General features: G+C 39.1%; 1 long non-coding RNA gene across 1 annotated transcript in view; it reads right to left on the bottom strand.

Moving 5' to 3' along the window:
* Positions 1 to 13,326, bottom strand: part of LOC138066719 (uncharacterized) — a 38,681-nt gene extending 25,355 nt beyond the window's left edge. Inside the window, exons 1-2 of the long non-coding RNA XR_011140138.1 lie at positions 13,215 to 13,326; positions 12,867 to 12,980 (exon numbers count right to left, since the gene is read on the bottom strand). This is a non-coding gene — a long non-coding RNA (uncharacterized lncRNA). The remainder of the gene's footprint in view (positions 1 to 12,866; positions 12,981 to 13,214) is intronic.
* Between the last annotated feature and the right edge of the window lie 369 nt (positions 13,327 to 13,695).

Raw genomic sequence — 13,695 nt, 5'->3', positions numbered from 1 at the left:
TACGGGTCAGTAAGTTGGGTGCTTGGGCTGCAGAAGCTTAAAAACCACCTAAATGCAGTTACCATGCAAAAGTTAGACCAGGGGTCCTATAGGGATGTTTTGGTGTGGAAGATGGCAAACAACTCACAAATATCCATCTGTGCAAGGCAGTGAACCAAAAAATCTGTCAAGCCTATGACAGAGATCCAAACCTGACAAAGTCCCATCTTGAAGTATAACAATTGAACATTGATCAGCAATGTTCCAGCTACTATCCTCTCTTAAAGGTCCTGATCCTCATGATATGTACCTTGTAGTGCTTAGATACTGCTCCTAGGACCAGAAAGGTCATCTTCCTTGTTCCTAACCTTCACTTTGAAAATAAATACATGTAAATATGTTAGCATAAGGGTACTGCATTTCCTTAAAGCAGTTTTCTATGTTGTTCAAGTAAAACGCAGTAAAATTACCTCAGTTAGAAACTATAAATTGTTCTTATACTGCTTATTTGTTTCTGATTTTGTCAACTTTTCTAACCGAATCTTAGGAACCTGAATAAAAATTTTAGCAGCCAAGTAAAGAATGATTTTTATCTGGCAAGTCACACTCTCTTAAATAAGAACCTTACAGAATGAGGCTTTGAGAAAGGATTAAAAAGAACTTTATAATTTTGTGGAGCCTAATGCTCATTCAAAAATGCTGCTTTGTGTAGAAAGATGCCAAGTACAAAATCTAGTGAAAAATTTTCTCAGCAACTCAATTCACTGAAAAAAGACCCAACTACCTGGAAAGAGAAAAGAGTGGACAACTGTCCTGAGAACAGTTTTATGCTCTGAAGTGTTTACTAGAAGATAAAAGCAACATATCTGAGGATGGGAACCTGAAATTGCCAGGACTTGTAACAGAGAGATTAGTAGTATGTGGGACAAAGAACGGCCAAAGGTCAAATGAAAAAACTCAGTCACGAAAGACTTATTGAGAGAGTAAAACAAGAGCACTTGGAAGCTCTTGTGGTGGATCGATCGCACACGCGCGCGTGCACACATACACACACACACACTCACACACACACGTATAATAGTTGAGGTTGGAAGGGACCTCTGGAGATCATCCAGCCCAACACCCCTGCTCAAGCAGGGTCCTCTAGAGCACGTTGCACAGGATTGCATGCAGGCGGGTTTTGAATTCTGACCTATTTTAAAGAAACTAGAGAGTATCTATTGTGATGAGATTGGAAGACTGTCAGAAGAATCTGCGGATATTCTTCCTCGCCTCGCCTCGCCTCTCCCAGCCTCCCTTCCCTTCCCTTCCCTTCCCTTCCCTTCCCTTCCCTTCCCTTCCCTTCCCTTCCCTTCCCTTCCCTTCCCTTCCCTTCCCTTCCCTTCCCTTCCCTTCCCTCTCCTTTCCTTCTTTTCTTGCCTTTCCCTTGCCTTTCCCTTTCCCGTTCCCTTCCCTTTCCCTTTTTCTTTCCTATTCCCTTTCCCTCTCCCTTTCCCTTTCCCATTCCCTTTCCCGTTCCCTTTCCCTTTTCCTTTCCTATTCCCTTTCCCTCTCCCTTTTCCTTTCCCGTTCCCATTCCTTTTCCCTTTCCCAGCCCTGTACGACCTTTGCTAGAAGAGAGTCTGAAATATCATTTTCCTTTTCCTAACAAAACTGGAGACTGTTCCAGCAATTATCTGCCATCTGTTGTTTTCAGTGCTTCAATTGCTTCAGAATCCTCTGGAAAAAAAAGCTCTTTCTTGACAGAGGGTTGAATGTACATTCAAAGGTACCTTCAGCACGGCAAGTGCCCAGCTAATCCCCTTAGCATACAGGGACAAGGCTGCCACCAGCTCTAATTGATTCTGAAATGAATCTGTATAGAAAATTAGAAGGTTTGGATTCCCATGTGAGCTTCAATAAAGAGCCAGGATGTAAGCCTGACAGCTGAATGGATTCAGAAACGAAAATCTGATAAGCGGCTTAAAATTGTACTTAAGTCCAGAAATGATTTGAATGCTCTTGTTAATGGCACATTGTATATTGTCACCTAGTTAATTATCTCTGAAGATGAGTTCTTGCAGAGGAGAAGATACGCCAGCCTTTCACAGCCTTTCTTCATCACATATTTATTAAATTCCAACCTCCTCACCAGTAGCTGGAAGGCAGAAAGAAAGGATTAGGCAACTGCAGTTCCTCTGTGGCTGTCAGTTCACTGTGCCAAACTTCAAATATGAACTGTTGCATGTACTGTCACAGACATTTCCTTTACATCTTAATTTGCAAATGAGGAGCTGACATTTGTTATGCCTTGTATTTGCACACATGAAAAGCAAATACTGTCACTGCTGGCTATTTTGTTTATCCCTTTGCAGATAGTATATGGCCTATTTATAAATTTTCTTCAGTTTTCTTTTTTCTTTTTTTTTTTTTTTTACTAACAGAGATAGTCATGGAGCTACATGTCCTCATATTTTATTCAGGAAGTCTATCTGCAGCTTATGAAGCGTGCCCTGCATGCTGCAGCTATTTAAAAAAGTGTTTTTAAATCTATTTTTACTTTACTCTTGTACAGCTTTTTGATAGATGTTCCTACTTAATATATGTTTCATGTAGATGAGTTGACGCGTGTTTATATGTGTACTGGTACCCCCCTGTGTGTGTTTCGTATGTGTTTATTTGCCTATCTGCATTCACAGTAATAGTGCAGGGGTAAAAAGATAGAGCTTGAGGTAAAGACAAGTGTTCTTATATCCATCATTTTATCTTAACTTATCCTCAGACATAAACTGGAGAAGAAATGAAGATGGAAGACGTGAAGAAGAAATGAAATGTTCATTAGAGGAAGGTGTTACTGATAGAAATAAATGTGGAGAGACAACACTGAAGCTAGATAGTATCATCTCAAATATTAAAGAAAATCCTATTGGGGAGTAACACCTGTAAGAATTCCACTTTTGTAATTAATTACAAACTTCGATACGTTTATCTGCAAAGTTGGTCTTATCTTTCTGCAACGAGTTTGAGAAGAGTGTTTTAAAACACCAGATGCCCTAGGCATAGAGCACTGCTTGAGGAATCAGCAAGTCCTTTCTACTTACCTTTCTGACTCTTACTTTGGACTTTTTTTTTTTAATTTGACTTAGTCTAATGGTTAATGCAGTAAGGTGAAGAGTTATGAAACTTAACTCTAATTCCCTCTTTCAGCATACACCTCTTGCCTGACCTGACACAAGATGCTTTATTCTCAGTCCTCAAACGTACAGAAGAGTTATCCCTAAACTGGCATACCTTTTCCTGCATGATGGATACAGAATAAATAGAAAAGAAAGCAGAAGAAGACTCAGATGACAGCTGTCTTCTTGTCACATGTTAATGTACCTCTATGTTGATAGGTACTTAGAAATTTAAATTGATGTCAGAGATCTTATGGGTCTTTTCAGGAGTTTTCCTGGAAACGTAGGTCCATCGGTTATATACATGAGTGCTATGATGGAAAATGCTACTTGTTATTTCCTGACTATATCAGTCCACATTGCAAAGCTACACAGAGTTTGAACCTGATGGATGCAAAATAAAATTAATAGGAATCATTCTGACCCCCACTTTACAGTCAGTTTGGAAACACTGATATATGTCTGAAATTTCACCTGTCTTACAAAACTATTTCTCCCTCCTCCTTTGTCCTTTTTCAATAGAAGTGGCAGAAGCCGCCGACAGTGATCTTCCAGACTGAGTGAATATAAAAAGCAGCTGAAAGGCTCATTTATAATTAAACACTATTCATGGAGTCTGAATCAAAGCCCAAGAAAAAGTCCATAGCATACTATTATTGTTTTAATAAACTTTGGATTTGAACCTAAGCAAAACTGTTGTGTGCACAAATATTTCTCATATAAACAGATTCTACGTTAGCTTGTAATGTGCTTGGAGATCTTGTAAACATCAGGAAGAACTCTATGAGAATTTTTATCAAATTGTCGCTAGAGGTACCTGTTAGCAGTTAAGAATGGCTTTCCCATTTTCTTAACACTACATCTGTGTTAACTAAACAAATCTTGCAGCACCCCATAAGGTAAGATAACATTATTTTATATCTGAATTTTATTGTTTAAAAGTTGCCAATAGTGTCTTTTCAAAAAGCACAAAAATGTGCGTAATATATATGTCATATGGCATAAAAAAACTGAGGGGACAAAATCCATGCTGCTTAGATGTTCATACACACATATATTTAATAGTTCAATGAATGCTAGTATAAGACTAAGGAAGACAGATGACTATACTAATTTACAGTAGGCGTATTTGAGATTAAATCATATCTATTTATTTAGAATTCAGTTCTGTAAAGACTTACTGATATGCTTTACTTTACATATTACAAATAACATCTGAAGTTAAGTGCGCCGTTTGTGGGAAAGTGCCTCATTCAACAATCTGAAGTGCTAAAATTTAGTATTGTTTTTAAAATTGCAGTTCTTTGGGGAGTTTATGTCCCTGTCTCTGGGTTGTGGGAATATGCCTCTGTCAACTGGCATAGCATAGAATTATCTTAGGGTGCAGCAGTACTCACTTAAATTTAAAAAAAAAAAAAAAAAGAAGAAGAGCAGGTGGCAATGCCCTGTTCTACGCACAAGTTCAACAGCTAAAATGCTTCCCCAAAAGAGGAAACTAGAAGCCAGCACCCTTTAGAACTCAACCTGCACACTCCCTTCTCTTATGGAAGCTGTGTGACCCCTTGCAAAAGGCAAGTGAGTAAATAAATAAGGAAGAGTTCTTGGATTAGACAAAAAAAGAGGATATGGCTCTGCAGCATGTTTCTCATTGCTAGGGGTACACCCTGTACAAAATTTTAGCAGTCTCTGAACTTGAAATAGGCTTTTAATTTGGTTTGCTAGAGAGCATAAACATATTACTGTTGAGCCTATATAGGAAGGACAGCCTCACTTCTGAACCCTGCTCCAAAGACACTCTATGTATTTTATAAACTACAGCATGGATTCAAGAAAGGGAGACCTGTTCATGCATTTTGTCCAATGACTGTTTTATTTGGAATTTATTAATTACCTTTTGTTCAGGGATCAGTAAACATATCTCTTTTCAGAAGATTTCACTGACTAGAATGAAATTATTTTGATTTCTACCTTCTGGTAGTTTGTAGGACTGTAACTCTACATGATAGTATTTCACGATTTAACTCTCTTATCACAACAGTTACAGAAGAAGTATCTGCTGTGGGAAGATATTCAAAAAAATTCAATAAGGATGTTTTGATTGTCCTCCTTCCCCACCCCTCCCCCCTTAATTTTGTACCTCTTTCTGTATGCTCAAAAGGGGTCGGTGGGGAACAGACAGGAACCTCTGTGGTTGAGGCCTTAGCAAATCATTTTTAAATCCTTAGTATCGGGTAAAGCCACAATCCAGCTCTTTCAGGATAACTGCCAATCCCATCTGTTTGGCAAAATTCTTTCCCTTCTCTCTCTCGCTGCCTCTGTCCCTCTCTCTCTCTCTAGTTTTGTTCTTTTTCCACGGATAGATAGCCTCCAGGTTTCGTGTCAAGCAGCAGCTTCTGACAATCTTTCAACAGGCTATTTGTTTCAAACACAATCCTTGAAAAGGCCAAAGACTAAGTTTTTGTTTTTTGGATAGTGTCAAAAACAATGCTACAGAAAGGGTCTGTGAGTTGCATCTATGGAACATTCTGTTCATCAGGTCTTTTACTCATCTTTACAGCAAAGAGAAATGAACAAACCAGTGCATTGCTTCACATGCAAATGCTTCTAGTTATCAACAGTGGCAGGATGCAATGGCATCCTTTTGAGCTTGTCTTAGTGGATTTTTTTTCACTAGTGTTTGAACAAATATAAGGCAGCATTTTTTCCATATGTACTACATCACACAAGTCAACAGCAAGTTTATGGGTAACTAATATTGATACCTTCATGTTCTGAGGAGTTTCCAGTACATACAGAACATTACAACAAATATTAGATGAGGGAACTGAAGAGAAAAATGAAATAATGGTCCTAATTTTTTATTTTTATTGATATATTACTTATGCTTTTATTATCTCACTATGCGGAGAGCATGATTAGATCAAAGGCTGCTATAAGAAATTCTGTGAATTTATAATAACAAAAATAAGTGAGTGCTGATGAAAAAAGGAAGGCAATACAGAAGTTGCCAAACTTTTAAGTGTGGTCACTGATAAAAGTGGAAAGAAGGAGTTTACCATCATGTTATCCGAGTGATGAAAAGTTCACCTAATCTTACAAAAATATCATTCAGATAAAATTGGCCGCATTTTTACTTAGGATTACAAAGCTGGGTCCTACAATGCAAGCAGAGTTTTCCCAAAACTGAAGCAGGATATTATGTAGCAAGAGGGACAAAAATTGCTGAGAGATTATATGGTACAAAGCAGGAATTACCAAAGAGAAAGAAAGGTTGTCTTTCTGTGAGTGGAAATGTAGATTTTAATTTCATATTTCATTTTTATTGCATGTGCGTTGTAATTATTATGTTTTTACAACTATTATTTATATTACCCAATACACAGACGTTGCCTAATACATATCCTCAGCTGTGGTTGTGGTGTGTCACAGGGCATGGTTCTCCACAACTGTTGTAGTAACTGTTGCTGCAACATCAGATGAAGCTCCGGACAAGTCTCAGGTTACAGGGAGTGCCTACGGCCTCTCACATTGGGTTTTTTGAGGTTTTCTTGAGCCTTGGTACAGTAGTTGAAAAGCTATGCTGTCGAGTCAAAGAGCTGCAGGAGGAGGTCAGCAGTATCAGAGACGTTGAGAAAGAAACTGACTGAATCTTCTCTGAAACTCTGCAGCTTCAGGAGCCCAAACGTCCAACTGTATCAGAGGTGCACACGGAGTTCTTACTAATTCTGAAAGTGAAAACTACCGTGATGGTAAAGGCTGGAAGCTGATGACTTCTGGCACCAGCAGAAAGACTTCTGCTCATCTAGGAAGCCTGAGACTTTAGAATAGGTTCACTTCCCTTCTAGTTGTTGAGGACCTGGGAGCACTGTCAGATGGAACATCGGTGCCAGCTGAGCCTCAGTCACATAGAAGTACCCAGGGGAAGTGGTGAGTGTTAGAAGTTGAAGATTCCCTGCTGCAGAGGACAGAGGCCCCCATCTGCCAGTCTGCCCTGCACCTGGTCCTCAGGGAGATTTGCTGCTTGTCAGGGGCTCTCATTTGGGATATTGTGGAGAGGCTGCCAAGACTAGTCTGGTCCTCTGACTATTACCCAATGCTGCTCTTCCATGTGGGCACCAATGATACTGCCAGTGGAGAGCTGGAAATTATGTCACATGACTCTGGAATGGCCAAAGTCATGGGGGACCAGATGGTGTTCTCCTCAATCCTGCTGGTGAAGGGAAAGGGCCCTAGGAGGACCAAGTACATCTTGTGGGTCAACAATTGGGTATACAGCTGGTGTCGACCACAGGGTTTCAATTTCTACAACAATCCCCCTTCAAGGACTGAAAACTACTTGATAGAGATGGGATCCAGCTGACAAAATAAGATAAAAATATCTTTGTCAAGAGGTTATCTTAACTATCTTTGAAAGGTCATGGCAGCAGGAGAATTGCCTGAGGACTGCAAGAGAGCAAATGTTACCCCTATCATTAGGAAGGGCAAGGAGGATCCAGGGAACTGCAGGCCATCCAACCTCACCTTGACCCCTGGGAAGATGATGGAACAACAAATCCTGGGAACCATTTACAAGCATATAAAGGACAAGAATGTTTTTGTGAATAGTCAGCACGGATTTCTAAAAGTGAAATTGTGCTTAACCAACCTGATAGCCTTCTACAATGAGATGACTGGCTTGGAGGATCAGGGGAGAGCAGCGGTTGTTGACTTCAGTAAGACTTTTGACACTCTCTCCTATAACATCCCCACAGACAAGCTGATGAGGTGCGGACTAGGGGTTAGTTAGGTGGGTTGAAAACTGGCTGAACTGCCAGGGTTAAGTGGTTGTGATTAGCAACATGAAGTCTAGCTGGAGATCAGTCACCCAGGGGTTGACACTGGGACCAAAAACGTTTAACCTCTTTATTAATGGCCTGGATCATGGGACTGATTGCACCCTCACCAAGTTCAAAGATGATTCAAACCTGGGAGGAGTAGCTGGTACATCATGTGGTTGCACTGTTATGCAGAAGGACCTCTCATCAGGCTGGAGACATGGGCAGAAGTAAACTTCATGAAATTCAGCAAAAGGGAAGTGCAAAGTCCTGTACCTGGGGAGAAATAACCACAGGCTGGGGGACAACCTGCTGGAGAATAGCTTTGCAGAGGAGGTCCTGGGGGTCCTGGTAGACCACAATTTGAACATGGGCCAGCAATGCCCACTCATTACAAAGAAGGTCCACAGCCTCCTGGGCTGCACTAGGAAGAGTGTTACCAGCAGATGATCCTTCCCTTCTACTCAGGAATGGTGAGGCCACATCTGGATGTGCTGTGTCCAGTCCTGGGCACTCGGCACAAGAGACATGGACTTACTGGAAAGAGATGAGTAAAGAGCCATGAAGATGATTAAGGGATCACAGCATCTCTCATATGAGGAGATGCTGCGAGAGCTGGGATTGTTTAGCCTGGAGAAGAGAAGTTCCAGGGCCATCTGGTCAGTGCTTATAAATATTTGAGGATCGAGACTGACTCTTCTCAGTGGTGTCCAGTGACTGGATGAGAAACAATGGGCACAGACTGAAACACAAGAAATTCCATCTAAAGTTAAGAAAACACTTTTTTTCATTGTAAGGGTGGTTGAACCCTGTGGAAGGATGCCCAGAAAGGGTGCACAGTCTCCATCCTTGGAAATATTCAAAACTTGACTAAATGTCGTCCTGGGCAACCTGCTCTAGCTGACTCTGCTTGAGCAGGGGGTTGGACCAGATGATGTGCTCAGATGCCTTCAACCTAAACTATTCTATGATATTGACATTCTGCAATCTTATTAGTAACTTAGTTTTAAATAGCAAGGCTCTAATAAACCAGTAGAAAATAACACTTTACTCTTGGAGAATTTCAGTTATTTTCAGGTAAAACTTTGCTAGAAGGTACAGTATCAGAGAATCTGGCGCATAAGACCTTCCTGCTTTAATAAGGTTTAATGATACTTAACTTAATTAGAGATTGCTGAATTTGACTTTATTTGAGAATACTTAAATTGAAGAATCTTAAAAATATCAAGGGAAGCTCAAATTAAATAACCTTTCCTGTTTTGGGTGCATTGGTAACTTTAAATACTTTTGTTTAGTTAAAAGAACCAGTTGACTCAAATAACATTTTTGTATTTCATCACTGAAGAAGAAAACTTTTAGCTAGCCAACCATCTCCTTCCCCTTAGAAACATTCTCCTCCTCTACAACTGCTTTCACATCAAAGAATAATATTCAATATAAAAGAAACAGTAAATTAGCTTTGCGTAAGGGACAGTAAACTATACTGAAACATTTCCAGAAACAAGTCTTTAGAAAATTGTAACAGGTTATTTAGTAGTCAGTTATACCTCCATTATGCTTTTTTGTCCTTTCCCTTTGTATTCTGCTTTCTGCATGCACAGAATAAATGTGAAGTGTTAGATTTAATTCTATAAGAAATTTCAATGTAAGGAAAAATAGGGAATTTGTTTTGTTATTGTAGTTTCTGTTTTTCATTTGAGTAAACCAGAGGTGCTGCCAATACACAGAAGAAAAATAATGAAACTAGGGTAAATGTACTTCGATTAATGAAGAAAAGATGGAATTGGCACCAGTCAAATAAAGAGCTTGAAGGCACATGTGAATCAGGAAATAGAAAAGGAAGAAATATCAAAGCCAAAGAAAGAATCTGGGGTAAGGGTAAAGATGGAAAGTAGCAGAAGAACATAGTCATTTGAAGGAGGAACTGCTGAGATGGTAGAAGCTGAGAAAACAGCCTAGTGACAGAGGAAGTGGAAAATTACTAAAGAAATAAATGGACCAGAGTTAAATAGAAAAATAGATATAGAACAAAAAAAATGAATGAAGAAACAGCAAATGGAAGAATCACATTACTTTGTAACAGAACATATTCCTACACTAAAGCCAGATTTTCAGCTCTATTTCCACCTCCTTTTTACTGCCTCAGCCATACAAGGTAGTTAAAAACTTGCTACAAATTACAAATATGAATCTATCCCATGATAATTTTCTGCTGGCATGCAGTTCATATGTGAGAGGGAAAAGTACCTACAGGAGGGTTGTACTACAATGAATTAGGACCCAGGTAGCTGAAGAACTGAGAATCTGTAATTGCCTCTATGATACTACTACCCATTCTTTCTCCGGAATCAAACATACTCTGACATTGGAGAAGACCCAGTCCATTTTACCTTTCATATTTCACAGTAATTTGCCATTTGGGAGTATATTTAATTAAACCCAGACTTTTGTCAGTAACATAAATATTTAAGATAAAAATGGTAAAGGAAAACAACTAACATGAAAAAGCAACTAGAAAGCTTTGGAGAGCTGGGCTTGCTCCCAGAATAGGACTAGGAGGGAAGGTGAAGTCTCTTGTCATAAGACTTTTCCATCCCAGCGTACCGCTCATACCGCTCAAACACCCTCATCTGTTTGAGGCTGGCAACAACAACCTGCATGGTTTTCCAAGTCTCTGTCATCAGTAAAGCACGCAGCGCGTGCGGGACCTGTTTGCTGCTCCAGGAACTCGGGTGTGTCAGCATACACCAAGGCAGAGCAAGTACTTATTTTGAGGGATGCCCTACTGCAGCAGGAAAAAGGTAACAAATGGCAGTATTCATCTGATCTGACTCTGGATGTCTAAACACAAATAATTTTCATTTGAAGTGTAAATTTCAATCTGCTGTAAGGGAAACTTCAGTTCTCTTTATTGTCACTGGAGAGACATGAGTAGCTCTAAAGGGAGAATTCATATCACTTATCCTCAACATCTATCTTAGACTGAGATGAATTGATCTCTGGAGACGTCTTTTTCTCTTTACTGATCAAAAGGAAAGCCTCAGATGCCTAAATCATTAAGAAATGATTCACTTTTTGACCGTTAAGTGAAAGGACTCTTAGGGCAATGCTAAATCTTTCTAAGGTACATTGAAATTTCATGAAAAGATGCAATAACTCTTTGTAAACTGGCATAACAAGGCACAGCTGCAGCATGTCTTGAAAATGGGGTACGATAACCCTGCATGAAGCCTCAACATCTCTGCAGTAATCCAAACATACCTTCTATTTTCTAAGGTATCAAAAGGGTTAACTTGAAACAGTGAGAAAAATATGAAGTCCTTCCAGCTCATAAATACACTCTCAAATACATCCTTTCCTTGGAGGTGAGTAACCCCTAAGGATAAAGTAAGCAAGATAGAAAGCAACCAGCAATTTTGTGATGCCATGTTTCCAAAGTATTTAAGAGAGCTGAGAATTTCTCATGGCTGCCTGCAGTACACACTGTTCCGCAATACACAGAGTGTTTTTATAAAGAGGAACCAGCAGTCTGGGGAAGGAAGGCAAGTCTGCCATTTCATGCTGAGGTGAACTGAAAAGAAAGACTCCCAGTGAGTAGTTATATGCAGGTTTTGCTCTTACAGTTCCTCCCAGAACTTGTAGATCACAGGGCAGATGAATCGTTTTCCTTATTGAGTTTCAAAGTTTTAATCTCATTTGATGGATAGGAGGGGTTCTGTACAGCTCTGTTACATGTGTCTGCATAAATGACAAGCACAGCACATCCACCCATTGAAACCAATTTTTAATCTGGACTTTAAGAATGTGCCATTGTATACCTCTCTTCCCTTTCCAGAAATTTCCATGGATACCCATAAATTATTTTCCTTAAAATAAATGCTTGCTGGTGTCTATGCTGGTAATGAGATACCAAGGACATTTTAAAGTTTTACCATTTATCAGGAAAAAGCTTAGGTAGAAGCCAAACTCCATAATTTGGGCAAGTAAGAAAAGAAACATTAAAACATTAACACAGAACTATTTCTGCCTTTCTCTTCAGTCACTGAAACAGTACTTCTTTCCATTCTGTACAGTCTTTCTCTGTTAGTATCTCCCACAGGGGTCAAATAGAAATGGTCAAGAGACCGTTAAGGTCCCAGTTCTTCAAAGAGCAGAACATCCCTACCAAAGCAATTAGAAATGGAGAAACTCTGGCATACAAGAAAGCAGAAGACTCCAGTTTTTCCTCTGAACTTCTGATGAGCTTATCTTTGCTGTGGACTGTTATACCACATAATTTCAAGATTAATAGTTTTGTCACATAAGCATGATAAAAGCAAAATTCTCAGGTTTTCAGTTATGTGTGTAAAGCTAGATGAAACTTAAAGGTTGGAGTCCATTATAGGTGAAGGATGCCAAGCAGTGTTCCTACTGATTTGTTTTAAAATTTTGTCCATGCCACTATTTTTCTGCTTAAGAGCTTTGAAACAGATTGTTAAAGTTGTTTATATGGTTACGTCCTAAGTTTGTATTCACCAAAATGGCTCAAATACTCTTTTGATATAAATTAGCAGAATTAAATAAATCAGTAAATCAGAGCCTATTATAGCCTTTGCATTCCTTTACCTTATTGTATATAAAATCTAAAGAATATCTATGAATATCAAGAAATTCAAATTACAGTGCAGCCTTGAGATATTCTCATCACCCTTTCCTCATTTTACAAGTGGGAAAACGGAGTGTCTAGCCAGTTAGCAAGATTTTCCAAGGCAAAAATGACGGTCAGCTGTTTAAGTCCTATTTAAAGTGAGAACGAGTTAGGAAGCCAAGCTTTTATATTGCATTGAAAATTCTCTTTGCCTGACTTGCTGGGGATCATATGGGAAATCTTGGGAAACACCTCCTGAATATATTATCTGCCTTACCTCCTGCTCCTCACCTTAGTCACAAGAAAATCCTTTACGCTTCTTTGCAACAAACCAGGATGCTGTCCCACAGTTTCTGTTGAGGTTTGTTTAAGCTCAGCACAACAAGGACTGCAAGCTAAAACAATCTGCGGAGAGGGAGAAAAACTGTTGTGAAGCAACGATGCATCACATTTAGCATAAATCTCTTTGTGTATTGAAGACTACACATTCACCCCTCACCCTTTGTCTGAGAATGTAAAAATGGAGTACCATTATGTAGGCAAAGAACAAAATGCATTATGGTATTTTTATAGTCAATAAAGACAAAACTAAATAACTTGACTTTCCTTTTTACAGTAAGCACTTTTTAACTTCCTTACCTGTACATCAAAAGGATGAGGATAGCTTGACTATGACCTCTCCACCTTCTTGCTTAGAATTTTTGCACAATATAATCTCTTGAAAGATGAAATGTTTGACATCTCTCTCACAGGAAATACTTCACTTATTTTGACAGTAGGATATCTAGCATGTCTTTTTTACCAGGCAAACTATCTGGAAGGGAAAACAGAAATAACAACACATTGGCTTCTGTGTTTGTTGCTATGGCTAAACTGCATAGCAACAAGATTTAGGACACTTGCCTCTATTCAGGAAAAAAGTGAAAATTTAGCCTTCAGCATCAGGTATATTAACACATGCACACAGAACAAAACCTCATATCCAGAAAATGACCTCACATCTTATTGATACTTCTCAGCAAGCAAGATAGAAGGAGAATTTAGAAATTTAGAATGTAGCAAAAGGTAAATTCAATATAAGTACTTATTGGGAAGAGCTTCTTTATAGGAACTAAATAAC

The sequence above is a fragment of the Struthio camelus genome, chromosome 3 (genome assembly GCF_040807025.1).
Source record: "Struthio camelus isolate bStrCam1 chromosome 3, bStrCam1.hap1, whole genome shotgun sequence".
NCBI lineage: Eukaryota > Metazoa > Chordata > Aves > Struthioniformes > Struthionidae > Struthio > Struthio camelus.
This window is presented reverse-complemented; position numbering and strand designations above follow the sequence as displayed.